At 38.4% G+C, this 18331-nt stretch overlaps 1 long non-coding RNA gene across 1 annotated transcript; it reads left to right on the top strand.

The window, feature by feature from the left end:
• Positions 1–65: 65 nt before the first annotated feature.
• LOC145787566 (uncharacterized) lies at positions 66–10859 on the top strand. The gene is made up of 3 exons (XR_014291410.1): positions 66–337; positions 10120–10157; positions 10495–10859. It is a non-coding gene; the product is annotated as an uncharacterized LOC145787566 (long non-coding RNA).
• Positions 10860–18331: the final 7472 nt, after the last annotated feature.

The following is an 18331-nucleotide window of genomic DNA, read 5'->3' as shown; positions in this document are numbered from 1 at the left end:
CTTTAATTGACCGATGAAGTGATATGATTTCTTTCTGAGAGTTATGCAAAAGACAAAGTGATGAAAGCACTATTAATTTATTAACCAAGAAGTAACAGCACATCGCATTTCACACAATAGAATCTATGTTTGCTTGGATTTTCTGGTGACATGATACTTTTTCCGGATCCATGGCCTTTTTTCCTTCTATGGTGCCCAAAGCTTCACCAATTTGTCGCTTTTGCTTGGCTATCCGCCCAGTTGCTGTTGTTGTCAGTGTAACTCTATTTTCTACAGATTTATTGTGACTTTCAAGAATAATTTAGATGAAAAGCAGGATTCCTTTTTTTTGTGAAAGGTAAGATATTGTGGAGCACCCACTGTCATACATGGTTATCATTTCTGTATAAGATGTTGCCTCAAAATTTAATTTGGGATGGTGAAACTCTTCACTGAAGAATTTTACGATTGACTTTCATCATTGGTGGTGCGCCTAATCTTAGAGATTAGTTTGACTGCATTAGCTGTGATGGTTTTGTTATCATCACCAAGCATTGCCAAAAGCACATTTTCAGGATAAGTAAAAAAGCAATTGTGTTGAACACTCTGTTGAAGGACTAAGAGCATTTCATTGCCATTGAATAGATTCTTTTGCGTTTGCATTTCTTGAAAAAGATTCTTTGGCCCATCCATGATTGTAGGCTACTTTGATATTTAGCTGGAATGTAACTTCTCCAATTATACTTTGCAAGAAGGCTGATTTTTATATAAGGTGCATTTGTAATTTAGTATCCATGGATATGTAAACCCTTAGAACTCGTGATCCCAAAGTCAGCCAGCAAGAATGGCGCAGTGGACCAATTTTGTTATTAACTGTTAACTCCGGAGATGATCATGAAAGCTCTGATTTTGTCTATAACAAAATTGGTCCACTATGTCATTCTCGCTGGCTGACTTTGGGATCACGAGTTCTAAGGGTTTACATATCTATGGATTCCAAATGCACCTTACAAAAAAAATCAGCCTTCTTGCAAAATACATTGTTGGCGTTTATTGGAAAAGTCATATTCAAGCTAAATATAAAAGTACAATCATGGATGAGCCAAAGAATCGTTTTCAAGAAATGCAATTGCAAAAGAATCTATTCAATGCAGGCCTCAAAATTTGTACTTTTTTCCGGCGGTCAAGCATGTCCTACCAGACTGGTTCTTTCAGCGGACATTTAATATCTCAACCGGACATATTTTTTGCATGTAGATTTTGTACAAAATCACACTACAGTATTGTGTAGTCGTGTTTGTAGAAGAAGATCTTCTACAACAGAATAACTCTGCAATAGTTAATGGCTTAATTAACCGACCCTAAAGTATACTGGAGCAGATTGCTTGCAAATAAATCAGTGCGTTAATGACAGTCGTGTAATGACGCAATAAACACAATTAAAAACAACAATCCAAATTTCCTTATTACAAAAGCAACTACGATCACTTATTCCGTGGTTTTCGCGTTATAGAATTGTTGTGCCAAGCGATTACTGCCGGCGCGGGGTCGTAAATCTCCATGTCAGGACTGTCCAGACAAATGCGCATTAGTGACTCAATAGTGTAACTAGTGTTAACTAACTAACACAATAGTGTTAGTCTAACACTCTCCCTTATGTGCAGAAATTCTATTTCTATCAGCATCAGCATGAATGAGGTCGCCACATTCGCCTAAGCACGTGCGGAACCCAGCTGAGACTTGCTTCTCTGTGACGTTTCTTTTTAACAAACGATCAATGTAACGCAATAATCCTCATTGTTAAAATTAGAATACATATCCTGCCGAAAAGTTTAGACAACTTTATTTCAAGGCAACATTGCAAGGCGTTGAAATGATGTAAAAATGGCTACTTTTGCCATCAGCTCGTTAACCACACCACTCTAATGTGATCTTTAACGCAATTGCCTGTAGTATTATTGTTTCAGCTCCGTATTTGTTCGCGTTAAACAAACAATTGTAACAATTCAAATTTAAAATATAGTTTTGCTGCATTAGCTCTATTTTTGTCAAGAATTTTGCGGCGGTCATTTATGACCGACCAATGAGTCGGCTTCGGCAGACATTCGAGGTCATACCGGAGGTCATGACCGCCGGAATTTCGAGGCCTGCAATGGCAATGAAGTGCTCCTAGTAATTCAACAGAGTGTTCAACAAAATTGCTTTTTTGCTCATCCCGAAAATGTGCTTTTGGCAATGCTGGGCGATGATAACAAAACCATCACAGCTAATGCAGTCAAACTAATCTCTCAGATTTGGCGCACCACCAATGATGAAAGTCAATTGTAAAATTTTTCAGTGAAGAGTTTCACCTTCCTAAATTAAATTTTGAGGCAACATCTTATACAGAAATGATAACCATATTATATGGCAGTGCCAGTGGGTGCTCCACAATATCTTACCTCTCAAACAAAAAAGGAATCATGCCCTTGAATGAACCTCTCCTGACCAAACCTTGCATTAACATTAAGCAAGTTGTGGAACATCCTTTTCATCTAAATTATCCAAGTCACACTAAATCTGTAGAAAATGGAGTTAAACTGACAACAACAACAACCGGAATGGCCCGTTTCGGTCAGTTCGATTCAGTGAGTCCGATTCGGTGAGTCCGATTCGGTGAGTCCGATCCCTTAAGGGGGGATTTTTTTAATTTTTTTTTTTAAATTATTGGGTACCGTAGCCTAATTATCATTGCCGTTTTAGGGTTAGGGGTTAGAGGTTAGGAATTCACCGAATCGGACTCACCGAATAGTAGCAGACCCACAGCAACTGGGCGGATGGCCAAGCAAAAATGACAAATTGGTGAAGTTTTGGGCACCATAGAAGGAAAAAAACGGCCATGGGTCCGGAAAAAGTATCATGTCACCAGAAAATCCAAGCAAACATAGATTCTATTGTGTGAAATGCGATGTGGTGTCACTTCTTGGTTAATAAATTAGTAGTGCTTTCATCACTTTGTCTTTTGCCTAACTCTCAGAAAGAAATCATATCATTTCATCGGTCAATTTAAGAAGCATTTACATTGATACTATAAAATAAATTAATAAAAAGTTGTTCAAATCTTGAATTAAGGCATGCAAGTATCTTCCTTTCTGACAAACAATAAAAATGAATACCAACAACATATATCTAGCTCAAATAGTACTAATTTTATCATTAAAAACGTGATTTAGGGGGCTCGATTTAAAAATGCTGGGGCAGGGTCTAAACAGGGTCAGATTTCAAAAAAATTTTGGATTTATTAATATTTTGGACTAAGGCAAATTAAAATGAAAAAATTGCCTCAAAAGGGGCCACCCTATTGTAGGCTGTTGCTTCAGTTAGCACAGAGGTTTTTAACTTTTTTCTTCTCTTGTTTAGAATGACTGGAAAGGAATAATCACCTGAAAGCCAAAATGTGGGTTAAAAACCCAATAAACGAGTCAGAGTTTTTTCACCATTCTGCAACTAATCTAGAATCTAGATACAGGGTGATCAAGCCAAGTGTAGACAAATATTTCTTGAAATAACAGTACATCCAAACAGGAAAAAATACACATGTGAAGAAAAATGCAAAGAAAAGTATAAATAAACAAAATGTACTCTTGTTTTTCATTCGTACTCCCTTTGCTTTCACCAAACGCCTTTGTCTGTTGTGCACTTGACTGCATGAGGCACGCAGCCACCAGTTCTTTGGGCATACGAAAAGTTATTCACCGTTCAGGCTGTGCATAATCATTAGAATGACCGTATTTTTGCAAAGAATAAAGAAGATATCCCACTGAATGAAAGGCTGATGTTCCGGAGACAGAAACCAGCCCCTGGGATGTTTTGGGGTGGGGTAACTTCAACTGGTGAAGAAAATCCCCTCTTCTTGGTTAAAGAGGGAGTAAAAATGAATCAACATGTTTATTTGAAAATGTTGAGGGAGAAATTGATTCCCTGGATCAATGCAACATTTGGAGAAGACGGAATAACTCTGCAACAAGATGGGGCTAGGTTCCTCTCAGCAAATCTTGTCCAGGACTGGTGTAAGAAGAAATGGAAGAGTTTTGGCCAAAGGAATTATGGCCTCCATCCTCTCCTGATTTAAACCCAATAGATTTCGCAATATGGAGTATATGAGGTAGGTGTGAGGTACAAGTAGCACCTTTGAACCCTGGGCAGTCGCCATGGATTGTTACACTATGGGTCTCGGGGAACACTGGTCTTGATCACACACCAAACTAACAAGTGGGTCCACGTCCCACCTCATGGGCAACAACCTCGACTGGTTGGCTAAAACTTGTTAGAAATCCTGCTGCCTTGCAGGAAATACTTTTTTAAGTAAAGGCTAGGCCCACCGCCAATAACTGTGGTTAGCGTCAGGAAGGGCATCCGGCTGGAAAATCTTTGCTCCAAAATATTATTTAAATGCAGCAAAAGCTAAAAATGGCCCCTAGTCCCCAGCAGCCCTTAGATGGGCAAGGGGTGCGAAGAATCTCTGGGTTCCGAGAAAACAAAAAAACATTGAAAAAAGATTATGGTGTTAGAATCGGATGCTGGAATGTGGGAAGTTTGTGTGGTAAAGGAACTGAAATATGTGAAGAACTAAGAAAAAGAAGGGTGGATATATGTTGCCTAGAGGAAGTAAGATGGAGGGGACAGTCAGCGCGGTTTTTAGGTGTCAATGGGAGGAGATATAAGTTATGGTGGTCAGGAAATAACACAGGAATCGGTGGTGTTGGTTTCTTGGTAAAAGAGGAATTGTGTGAGAAAGTAATAGAAGTTAGAAGAAGGAGTGACAGAGTGATGACAATGGTACTTGCTTTTGAAGAGGAGGTAGTGAGGCTAATCTGTGCATATGCACCTCAAAGTGGTAGGGATTACTTAGAAAAGGAAAGTTTTTATGATGTTTTGGCAGAGGAATGGGATTTACGGAGTTCAAAAGAGTTGGTGTTTGGATTAGGAGATTTTAATGGACATGTTGGAAAACAAGCAAATGGGTTCGAGGGCATTCATGGAGGGTATGGTTATGGGGAGAGAAACATGGAAGGAAGAATGCTACTTGAATTTTGTGATGAAAGGAAACTTTGTATTGCCAACACATGGTTTAAAAAGAAAGAGAAAAGGAAGGTGACTTACAGCTCAGGAGGACATGAGTCGGAAATTGATTTTATTGTGGTTGGGCAGGAACAGAGAAAGTACTTGAAGAATGTGAAAGTAATTCCGTGGGAGTTGCAGCATAGACTAGTAGTAGGAGACTTAAATATGAAAAAAGTGAAGAAAATTGTGAAGAAAGAACGAGTTTTTGTGAGAAATGTGTGGAAACTGGAGGAAAAAGAAACGAGAATTAAGTTTGTGAAAAGAGCAAAAGAGCTGGTAAACATGAGTGCGCAGGACTTGTGGGCTTCATTTCAGAAAGGTGTCCTAGCAGCATGTGATGAAGTATGTGGGAAAAAGAAAGTGAGGAGGGGTCGTGGAGACACATGGTGGTGGGATGAAGAGGTGAAGCATGCGATTTCACAGAAAAGAGATGCATACAAGCAGTGGCGCAAAAATGGGTCAGAAGAGAATAAAAAGAAGTATAAGAGTATGAAAAAGAAGGCAAAGAGGGTTGTTGCAAGAGCTATGAAGAATGGTGCTGAGGAGGAACTTAATAAAATGGGGGAAAGCCAAAACAAAGTATTCAGACTCATAAAGCAAATGAAAAAGGATGGGAATGATATTGTAGGGGGAAGATGTATAAGGAGTGGAGATGGGAAGTTGCATTTCAGCCCGGAAAGCAGAGGAGAAGTGTGGAAGGAACATATGGAAAATGTTATGAATAAGGAGAATGTATGGGATCATATGACAGAGGTTGATCTGGTGGAGGGTCCAGTGGGAAAGGTTACTCGTGATGAAGTGGTGGAGGCAATGGGGCAAATGAAACTGCATAAAGCAGCCGGTCCATCAGAAGTGATCGTAGAGATGATAAAAGCAAGTGGAGAGTTGGGAATTGAAGTAATGCTACAACTTAGCCAAAGGGTATTAGATGGAGAGGGAATGCCGGAGGAGTGGAAGCATAGTACTCTTGTTCCATTGTTCAAGAGAAAAGGGGATGTGAGAAGTTGCAGTGCATATAGAGGTGTAAAACTACTAGAGCATGGAATGAAAATTGTGGAGCGAATACTAGAAAAGAGGTTGAGAACATTGGTGAAATTAAATGATATGCAGTTTGGATTTATGCCAGGAAAAGGTACAGTGGATGCTCTGTTTATATTGAGAAGAATGCAGGAGGAATACCGAGAGAAGCAGAGAAAACTATATATGTGTTTCGTCGACTTAGAAAAGGCATTTGACAGAGTACCAAGGAAAGTGATGGAGTGGGCAATGAGGAAAAGAGGTATACCGGAGGTAATAGTGAGAGCTGTGATGTCTATGTATGAGGATGCAAGAACAAAAGTGAGAGTTGGATCAAATTATTCAAACGAGTTTTTTGTGAAGGTTGGTGTACACCAAGGATCAGTTTTGTCACCTCTGATATTTGCTATTGTGGTTGACGTTGTAACTGAAGGAGTGAGGGAGGGCTTATTGAGTGAAATTTTGTATGCAGACGACCTGGTCTTGACAAGTAATAGTATGGAGGGACTGGAGAGAAAGTTTGAGAAATGGAAAGAAGCATTTGAAACTAAGGGTATGAAGGTGAATCTTGAAAAAACAAAAGTGATGGTGAGTGGAGCAGAAGGAACAGTTGTTGAGAGCAAAGTAGATCCCTGTGGAATATGTGGCAAGAGAGTGATGAGAAATTCAATGCAATGCAAGGAATGTGGAAAGTGGGTACATGCAAGATGTGCTAATGTCAAGAGAGCCGCAACAAGATTGGCGAAGTGTTTTGTTTGTGGGAAATGCAGTAAAGGAAGGAATGAAGTGGAAGGCCATGATGATGAGTTCTGCCATGGCATCGAAACAGTGACAGACTTCTGTTATCTGGGTGATCGGATAAATGGAAGTGGTGGATGTGAAGCAGCGGTGACAACAAGGGCAAGATTGGGCTGGGCAAAGTTCAGGGAATGTGGGGAAATGTTGTATGGCAGAAAATTCTCACTAAGGATGAAAGGGAAAGTATATCGGAGCTGTGTGCGGCCTGCAATGCTATATGGTAGCGAGACATGGATATTGAGAGAGAGTGAACTGGCAATCCTGAGAAGAACGGAAAGGTCAATGGTGAGAGCAATGTGTGGGGTGAAAACGAGAAGGGAAAAAAGGACTGAAGAATTGTTGGATATGCTAGAGATGAGAGAGACCATAGACCAACTGGCAAGGGCAAATGGAGTAAGATGGTATGGACATGTGATAAGGAGGGAGGAAGGAAGTTTTCTTAGAAAGGCACTAGATCTAAAGGTGGATGGGAAGAGGAAACGCGGTCGTCCAAGAAGAACGTGGAAACAACAAGTGAAGGATGAATTTAAAAAAGTCGGACTGAAGGAGGAAGATGCAAGGGACAGGGTGAAATGGAGAAAAGGGATTAAAACAATTGCTGCGCGGAAACAATCGGCCACCCCCACTAGTGGGGAACAAACCGACGATGGATTATGATGAGTATCTTGGAGAGTGAAGCCTGTTCTTCAAATCATTCAAGTGTTATTGTTGGGAAAAAATATCATCAGACACCATACGTGCCTCATGCAGTCAAGTGCACAACGAACTAAGGCATTTGGTGAAGGCAAAGGGAGGATATATTGAAAAATAAAAGTGCATTTTGTTTATTTATACTTTTCTTTGTATTTTTCTTTATATGTGTAAATTTTTTCCTGTTTGGATGTATTGTTATTTCAATAAATATTTGTCTACACTTGGCTTGATCACCCTGTAAATCAGCATTCACACATCTCCTATGAGCAGATCCTCCCCTCCACCCCTTAGTGGTGTGAGCACCCCTGGTTAAGAAACTCTGGGTTAGCAGAACATTGATTGGAGTAACTAGCGTTTTTTAATGTTTTTGCCTAACGAGAAAGACTGCTTGTTCAAGTTCTTGTGATTTTGTCTTTCTGATTATCTTTTTAGGCCTAGGTTTGCTTCGTCTTGCAAGCCATGGAAGTATGTATAAGACACGCCTCTAAAGAAAGGGCTCATCTTGGTGTACATCTCAGTTAAAAACAGTCTTTTTTACTTTATTTCGACGTCTGCTAAAGTGCTGACCATCGCTATGTAACAAAGGACTGATTTGCTGGTGAGGTTGATGCTGTGAAGTGGAGTTTGGTTTTGGTATGATTTAGTCATCAGAAAAATAGCTTAATTTGTTATCCTAGCCAACAAAACTTTTTTTGCATTCAAAATTCAATGTACAGTATATCTAATATAAAAGGCTGATACAAAAACCGAAACATTGCTTGAATTGATTTGATGTGATTTTGAATTACCGGTAACCTAAAACTATTGTAAAGTAAATCTAGATATGCTTTTGGATTCCATGAGTTTGTATATACAAACTGGGAGGAAACCACAGAGGATAGGCTGCTTTGGAGATCTGCCAATCATGAAGGTGTTGCCACGTTTGAGAAGAGCAGATCTAAAACGTTAATAGAAAAAAGAATGCAAAGAAAAGAACGACAATCACATCCACGACCAACTCTCCCAAATGATCTTAAATGTACCAAATGTATCCGAACGTTTAAAGCCAGGATTGGACTCATTAGCCATTTAAGAACTCACCGTTAGCTTTTATTTTATTTCGAAGGCCATCATCCTCGAAGACGAAGGATAGCCATCATCATCATCATCATAACTTTTTTCGGACAACTTTGGCTTATTCGGGCTCTCTGCTTGATTTCTTAGTAGAGAAAAACTATTATTGGTTCAGCAATCAGCATCACATAGTATTGTCTTCTAATTTGTTGTTGTGTTTCATAATGCCCAGTATCAGGTAAGCTACGTCAATTCCAGTAGGGCAGCAGTGCTCTGTTCAATATCTCCTAACTGCAACATATGGCCGCCATGTGTAAATGTGCAATTGAAAAGTGTAGTTTTAAAAGTGCTTTTGGCAGTCACCTAATCCTTGCACCAAAATTTCAGCGCAGAATAAAGTACCGAAGTCCACTTTTAAATGTCACAGATTTCAGACACTCAAACTTTTGTTTTAAATTTTAAAAATAACTATCGGTAAGTCATGTCTCGAGTATGGGAACTTAATTTGAGAATTTTGGACTTGGACGCTTTTAAAATTACAATCTTTAACTTCTAGAACCGTCATTTATGAGACTTGCAGGCCATAAGATTGGCAGTGATTATGATGAGTAGTTTTTCAAAAACGCAGGCTGGAGCTGTTGGGAAAAAGAGTAATTAAATTTTCATATAAGTTGGTTGATTGAATTTCTGCTTGTTGGTGCATAGACTAAGTCTATCGCTGCTAATTTGTATTTATAAATATACGTAGTTTCTGTGCAAAATCAACATTAATTGGCAGATATTTGAAACAATGATGGCTGTTATTGTCAGCAGCCGATTCTGGTCATTTCACATTCGCTGCTCACTTCGTCGTCAGATTATCTCGGAATTGGTTTTACTTTGTTGTCCCACAATGTTACATGTTAGTATCAGGCCACTACTTTTTTTATTGGTTTTGTGGTTGCCAGCTACTGTATAGACACATCATATGTTATTTATTGACAGGTAATGATTACACATAACGAGAGAACAACTAAGTAGTCCTAATAGTAGCCTAACAACATGAAAAGGTTTGCCAAAATCGGTATCAACAATATTATTGTAATGCAAACTTGGCTTAAAAACCTTATGGAGATTGTTTTTTGAGAAAGCTAGATACAGATAACATGGCGATGCATTTTATTTTGGCTTAATATCACTAGCATTTGAACCATATATCAATTCCATGTTTGTGAGCCCATTGAAACCATTTTCTCCAAAGCGTTTATTTGAGTTATAGTTACAAACCTTTAGGTAGGCCATTTCTCTAGTTCACATCTGAAAGACACTTGCACATTTTTGCAAGAATGATTAACACCATTTGGTTGTTATTTAACCAACTCGCTACATCTGGCCGTTATTTGTCAGCTAATAAAATATATTATGCTGCGCAGTCAAGCATCTATTCAATATCTGCTAGCAAATCAGTCCTTTTTAATATTAACTCTACGTCTGCAGACGACGTCCAACTGAGAAAATCAACCTTTCGAAAGTAGGTAAGACCTTGCTTCAAAATGGTCTGACCACAGATAAACACAACTTATGAAGTAAAAACGTGGTGGTCTGCCTAAAAAATACATGCTTCCTTACAATTGTATTACCATAACCGAAATATAAAATGAAATTGATTTTCAAAGTTTCAATGACCCATTTTATTGTACCAAACCGTAAGGTATATTTATCGTAATCACAGTGGGATCACAATGTGAACAACCATGAAACAACATAGTTTATGCAAGTAAGAAATTTTGACTAGTTTTAAAAAATTTACAGGCAGGTCGCTTTTGAACATTCAACAAACTCTTAAGCTTTAGAACTATCTTCTATCTTTAGATGATTTTAAACTTGCCATACGTCATCTTCAAGCAAACCACATGTGGGCACGCCTCAGTCGTCTGCTTACTGACGTCAGACTTTTTCGTTCAACCAAGCATCAATGAGGAGTGCCACCTTTCTTGTCCGTCATTGTGGCGCTGAGGAACTGACAACAGGCTACGTCATCAACAATTGCACCATCTTTCGCCCATTAAATGGAGCGCTTCGTCTACTTGTTTTGGACGACAGAGCTAGCAGCTTTTCAGTTGCAGTTTGAAGAAACAGCGATGCTTTCAAATAGTGCAAGGATGACCTTCCCAGTTTCTGCTTATGAGCCTAAACGACGTTCGTCACTCGTCGGTCTAAAGATTGTGGATTGTGTCAATATGAATAAATGCAGAAGTCCTCTCTTGTATGGAAGACATTTGGGAGTGAAACAGCAAAATGTCTGCTTTTCATGACACCTAGTGCGACATCAGAAACCATAACTGTTTCGGTAGAATGAAAAGGATAACTTGTTTTGCAATGTTTGCTATCTATAAATATCAAATAACATGTGTTGCCCATAGTTATCCATAGACTGGTTTAGAATGTGTCATTTGTCACCTGTGTCAGTGTGTCACCCTTCTGCGGTTTAGCAATATTATGCCAATCCGCTGTCGCTGAAATCACGTAGAGACCAATTTTTGACTTGCACTCGGGATTTCAGCAAATTGAGCACTTGGAAATTATTTTCTTCTTGCAAATGAAGCCGGATAGTAGTCGCAAACTGACATACTTTTTTTCAGTGATTTATTTGTGGTCAAATTTAAGCAAACAGAGCTTCATCTTTAAATATTGCCTTGATGTCTGGTGACTTTGAAACGATGTAAAAGTTTACGTATTGTTTGTTGAAGATGCGGTAAAACATTGATTAACTACCCTAACAAACCGCTCCGCATTTTGTATTCTACAGAAAATAAACAACTTTGCCAGATCAAATTAGTGCAGGAATGCACAGCCATTTGTGTTGATATGTCGTCTAATTTACGTAGACCGCATAAGCGCATATCTAAGGCAGCAAATTGGGGGAGAGCACAGATCATTTACAAATCATATCATTGTTAAAAAACAAACAGATACAGTATAGCTTGATAGTTAGTATGCTTAATCTCCAAATCCTGCTAACCCGAATTTTATATGTTGCCACAATTTAGTATCTCTATTCTACCGGTTTTCAAATTAAGTTTTGTTCATTTTTTTCGTTTAGTTGCTGCTTTCGTCATTTCCATGATATGCTTTATTATCATTCTGTCAACACTCACCACATGAAAAAACCATCCAACTTAGATCTGAATTTGGCCGAAGATTTGGGTTGTTTATAAACCTTTGTGTTGCTTTGGCTTGAACTCAATTTTTAACATCTTTCGGAAAAGAAGCCTGTCACGGTGCAATATTACACTTGCTGACAAGCTATTTTGCATAGGCATCAATGTCAAAGTATTGCTTGTTTTGGTGTCACATCCTAAGCAACACAAGGGCCTATTGATATTTAAAGATTTACGATACAAGTTCTATTGCTCAGTCCAATGGATTTTTTTTACATAATAGTTGGATATTGCCAAGGAGTAACAACTGTACAATACCATTCGTATTACTGTGTAGTAGTCAGTAGTCCTTCAAAACGAAAAAAAATTATCTTTTTGAACCATTGCAGCCGTTTGGCAATAAATAATTGCTGGCATGCATGTGAATTTGTATTCGATTTCCGCTATTAATTATAATCTGGTGGTTGCAGTCTTTTACAGTCACCCGCTCTGATTTGAATGCGCTATTTAGAAGTTTAGAACTAGTCAGTTTAAGGTTGTTACGTTGTCGGTTGAGAAATATCTAGTTTTGTTATTGCGTTGTCAGTTATGTGAATAAAGGTCAGGCCTAAAGAAACGATGGTTTTGTTATTATCTATCAGTTCTGTGTTTTATTGTTTTGTTGACTCTCTACAAAACAACGACAAGACAGAAAAATCATCCATGCAACACATAACAGGAATATTTGGTCTAATTAATTATTTATCTGAGGCCGTCGATGCCTGGTTCAGGCAAGGCATTTGAAAGAAGGCAGAGTCATTTTTTTGGGTTCACATAGATTGAGCTGATTTTTTTTTTCGAAATTACAAAGTTTCCACGCTTCAATCGATGTCAATTCAGCAGCAGTAACAACTGCGTTTGCATTTTGATAATTTGATTACCTTCATCAGCATATGCAGTTCAAGAGCGCTACTTTTCAGCCAAGCTATACCCTTTTTGTTTTTTCTCCGTCACTTGGTTTGTGCAGGTATGATAACGGCGTGCTTATTAAGGTTTTGCAGAGGCACTGCTTGTTTGTAATATGATTAAGTACAAATTAGTGTTGTGGCATGGGTCACAATTCGGACTAGGCTGAACTGCTTTAGTATATTGGTGATCTCACTTGATGACTAAGCTTAATATATTCTCTTATACCAGGGGTGTGCAATGTGCGACTTACTGGCCTTCAAAACATTATTTTTGGCCGCCACAGCAACTGCACTAAGAAAACACATCTTTAAATGTTATTACAGTAGAGTCCGCTGAATCAATCCATGGATAATAAATCTATTTGCGTGTTAAATCCGATTTGCCTTAAGACGGAATTTGTAATTTTTTGAATAAGGCATCCACACAAAAGCGCATAGGACCGATGTAGACTTGCGGAATCTACGGTATTTGTGCAAATCGTTTGTATGCACGTTCGTTTATATAATATCACACACTGCGTTATTGAAAAATGTCCACCATTTACAGTCTTGTACTTTGAATATAAATCAACGCATGGCTGTGTGTACATTTTCAATTTTTAATATAACCCTTTGTACACCCCTGGCATGTGCTGGGCAACTAGTCTTTGCTTCATTAGCATGTGCTTTACCTTCAATGGTTTTAAATGTGTGCTTGCTCTATTGGCAAAAATAAACCCTGGCATGAATAACAATCATGATGACCTTCGTTGAGGTTCAGTCAGTGTTCTAAGTCTGTTATAGAGACTTACATATTTAACACCTTGCGTCATCTCACGCTCACTGCCGCTTTCGTAATAACTGGATGGTTTTCACTACTTTTTTTTTCACTAAACGAGCAAATTTTCTTCAAATCCCATGCACTTATTTCCCATTCTTGCTATGTCCTAGCTCTATCAAATTAGTCCTTTTTTACATTGATTCAACGTCTGCAGACGTTGAATCAAATGAAACGAAGAGTCATATACTGACTGGATGGTAAAGTCTGTAAGAATCCTTTGCTTTTTTGTATTATGCTTTAGGCTATTGCTAATTTTCATCTTTATCATACTTTTTTGCTGCATAAAAGCTTGTCATTTTCACTATAATTTAGTGTTTATCATTTTGATGTGTTTTAACGTCAGTTTAACGTGAAGCACGTTTTGGAAACGTGACGTTGTCATGTGTCAGTTTGGTTCATATGGAATGGAAAATACATTTCCAAACACGGCGTATCGTGCTTGCCTGCAGCATGAACGTGTGCTGGCAAGAAGGACTTGTGCATCGATTTGGTGTTGTTGCGTCCATGTCTGCACACGTTGGACAGAGTGGACAGGGTGATTTATGGTTTTTCTTTCAGCGTTGTGAAGTCAGCGGGATTTTTTGTTGAGACTTAAATACAGCATGGCAGCACACTAGAAATTGTGTCTATGTCGGAATGGCCCGTTTCGGTGAGTCCGATTCGGTGAGTCCGATCCCTTAACGGGGGATTTTTTCAATGTTTTTTTTTAATTATTGGGTACCATAACCTAATTATCATTGCCGTTTTAGGGTTAGGGGTTAGAGGTTAAGGTTAGGGGTTAGAGGTTAGGAACTCACCGAATCAGACTCACCGAATCGGACTCACCGAATAGTAGCAGACCCTGTCTATGTATACTACGATTACTACGGTACTTGAAAAGATTGTTTAAAACTTTTATTACGCACTGAAACTTTGAGAAAACCTTTTTCAATATTTTGTCGTTGCGCTGGGTTTTTCAGTCATAAGCCAAGTTTGTAATTTAATCCAGTTTTCCAACACAGGTAGTTTCCCATTAGTGTCCACTCAGAAAAAATAGTATTTTTTACATTAATTTAACGTCTGTAGACATTAAATCAATGTAAAAAAGGACTTGTTTTTGTCTGGGCAACATCATGTTTTTCATTGCAATCACACGGTCATAGAATAAAACATTTTTTTTATAGAACTACCTTCTTTCGCGTATGAATTATTGCTTCCTTCTGTCAGTGGGCGTTTCTATTGACTCTCAGCTCAGGGTCCTTTTGTATGTTGTTTAGTAGTTGTCGTTTGACATTGAAACTATGTGAACAATACATTTTTCTTCTTGGCTCGTTGAGGTTATTTGTGGACGTTTTGTCAACGATTTTAATCTCAATCATGCGCAGTCACGTGGATCCTACGTCACAGCCGAGGAAACGTGAGAGTTTGTGGGCAATGGTGATGATGCAGGAAATCGATGATGCGTGAAGGAAGAAACAATATAGCTTACCAAACTTGCCTACAAAGAATTAGCGCTAATCCGAGTGATCACACAGCCAGACTTTTCCCACATCACTTAAACGTCGCCAGACATAGGTCAATGAAAAAGCAACTCTTTTTTCCAGTTGAAAAGACAGTGCAGTGCACTTGCAGGGAAAAAGCCAAGTTTCATTTCTAGCTTAAGATCGGTTTCTGTTTAAGCAACGACTGGTATTTGTACTAAGTGGTAACAAACACCCTATTAAACTTTGGCAAGGCGCACTAGATCGACCAAACTTGAACATAATTGCTCATCGAGGGCTGAATCAGTTGTGATACCGACAGGGAGAGAGAGGGAGTATTTGTACAAAACTTGATTTTCTTCCACAAAACAAATTGTTTTTGGTGCTTGGCTAGTATTTTCTGAGCGCATTTCATTTTCATTAGCCATGTGTCATAGTCTCAAAGTCAGTCATAAACTTTGGCTGTCTATGGTAGCATCTTAATTCAAGGAATTCCTGTTCATGTGTTTTGTTTCTGGATGTTGTTAGTTGAAGGTGTAATTATAAAGAAACCACAACTTTTCCCTCCAGGCATTTTTTTGAGACAGTTTGCCGTTTTTGTCATGCTTATGACTTGACAATAGCTTTTAAAGGAAAGGTTAGTAAATAGTTGGGCAGTGATAGCGATTGTTCTTCAGAATACTACGTGAATATGTTGATTGTTGACCCATCTATTTGTCATTGCTATTCCGGATATGAGCTAGATTAGGCTTTTTTTATTATATGATTTTTCAGATTGAAAGTGTGTTTTTAGTAATGAAATAGATGCTGATGTCTCTCAACCTGTACTTTAGCCGCCTTTACGGTGGCGAAAGATTTATCAATAAACTATACAAGGTTTTGAAAATGACTGTTTTTGTTTACTTATTGTGTTTTTTATTGTTGTGAAATTTGCAAATATTGAATTCTTTGGCGGTGTAAGACTGTCAACCTACAGTTCTATGTATTGGTTAGTAGAACATGTATTTTCAGAAGGCATAGAAAAGTGATGTTCGAAATATCCCTCAGTTTGTGTTTTCAGTTAAATTTGGTTATATGTCTGGTACAAAAGTGGGTTCGGTTTTAAATTTTCTTTGCTCAAATTGCAACAGTTTGCTTGCAAATCCTCAGCAGTCAACTGCTTTGTTCTTTAGTTGCAAGTGTGAATGAGTCAGATTTTTCATTCTTCGTTTTGTAAGTTTGATACATAGCGATATCGGTCGCCATGATTTGATACTCCGGTGATTATTTGTAGTGCTTCATCACCTTATGCCTGTGCCAGGATAATTACGTATGCGTTGACGACCACCTGCTGTTGCGAGTATTGATTTTTTTAGTTTTGCGACTAGAATTGTTTTCAGAAATCCAAATTGTTTTCGTTTTCACAATTCGTTTTGGACGATTTGATTTTTGTATGCGGTATAGCCAAATATGGAAAAGAACGTGGTTTAAAAATAACTGCTGAACAGTGAACAACTGGACAGTGGACATGCAACGTTCATACGTTTACATAGTCATGGTTTATATTAAAAAAAGTCTTCCGCGTTTATAAGTTTCACGTCATACAACAACAAATTTACTAGCTTCCAAGAAATTAAAAAGAATATAATAATAGGCCTAAGTTTAATGTGTTATAAAGTCGGTGTTTGTGTTCATTTTGATTAGAAAGTATTGTAACAAGTCAAACAGTAAAGAGGTTCAATTTTACGGTTTTATTATTACCTATGCGTTGCCCATTTCTAGCAAGGCATGAACTACGACAACTCAACACTCCAGCTGAAGTTGAGGCATGCCGCGTACATTATCACATAAAAATGCCTGTTGAAAATATTTAAACACTCGTTTTTAAATTTGCTGTGATAGGCAAGAGGCTGTAACACAAAGTTTCCAGTTGTGCTCATGGTTTTTGGGTTTTCGATTGGGGTTAAGTTTTTCACGGTTATTTGCAAAGCGTTGCATGAATTGTACTCGAAACAGCATTGCTGAAATAAAGTTGTTCTTAAGTAATGGTTTGCAGTTACCCTCGTTGCATGAGCATTGGAGCCAGAGGGCAAGCTGTTTCAGATGCGTTGATTCTTGGAATAATTCCAGTGTATTACTGAGACCTTGCACTTTCCCAGACAGCAAATCAGTCGTTTTTTTACATTGATTCAACGTCTATAAAATGTAAAAAAAATGCAAAAAACGACTGATTTGCTGTCTGGGTTGTAATTATCAATTTTGTCTTCACAATGATTCAATGTCTAAGTATCCAGACTTTGAATCGGTCGATGTGAGGAACGACTGATTGATTGGCTGGCTAGACTGCCGTTTCACGAACCTTATTGCATCTCAAGTTTAGAGATAAAGTTGAGTTTACCTTTCTCCATTACTTGGTATGAAATGAATTTCTTGATATCGGCAGCAGTTTGCTTTTCATTCCAAACTAAAACGTCTTAATTATCACAAACAACCACAATGTTTGTACTCTTGCATTAATGCAATGCCTCTTTACAAAAGTACCTAGCACCTTTAGTCCTTCATGTATGAGCGGACAAGTGATACGCTGATGTATGCCTGGTGTCCTGTTATGTGTTTAAATTTATCGTTTTCTATCAGTTGTAATGGCTACATTGTGCAAATCTATGTCTTGAATGCCTAAGGGTGTGCTTAATGACAAGTGTTACCAAAAGGCTCTTTTGTAATGAGGTTGTAAAACACGACCTAATCTTGAACTTGTAAGTGGACGACAATTAAACTGTTACTTCATTTTGATGAAGAGATTTATGTTGCTGGATTTTCACTCGTAGCTTATAGGTATTTTTAGACTGGATCCTTGAGATTTTTGTAAAGGAAGTATGCAAAAATCTTTTCTTGAGTCCAAGTAGGCTACGAGATAAAATTCGGGCAAGTGAGTGTGCTAATCCTTGTGTTTCAACTGTTTTGTGGAGGCTCAGTCGTGTGCTCTGTCACAATGACAAACTTTCTTGAGCCCATCAAGTTGGTCCCACGGCGTATGCCACTTTTCTGTCTTGCTACGCACAATCAGGTTGAGCTGTTGATTACATCTCATACCGCATACGCATGCCAATACGGCGCATATGTATTGTAGGTGGCCTGTCAAAATACTTATCGAGTCTTAAATTTGCTTACTGGCCTGTCAACAAACTTTCCGCTTTTATGACGTCACATGGGCAAGTTGACAGATCTACCTGAACGCACAAACAAGGCTCAGGACTGTTGAGAAAGGTGCCATTGAATGCTTGACTGCGCGGTGTCAGAGGAAGCGAGATTTTATGAACGTGTGCATGTTAGTTAGTTGAT

The sequence above is a fragment of the Aplidium turbinatum genome, chromosome 2 (genome assembly GCF_918807975.1).
Source record: "Aplidium turbinatum chromosome 2, kaAplTurb1.1, whole genome shotgun sequence".
NCBI classification, from domain to species: domain Eukaryota; kingdom Metazoa; phylum Chordata; class Ascidiacea; order Aplousobranchia; family Polyclinidae; genus Aplidium; species Aplidium turbinatum.
This window is presented reverse-complemented; position numbering and strand designations above follow the sequence as displayed.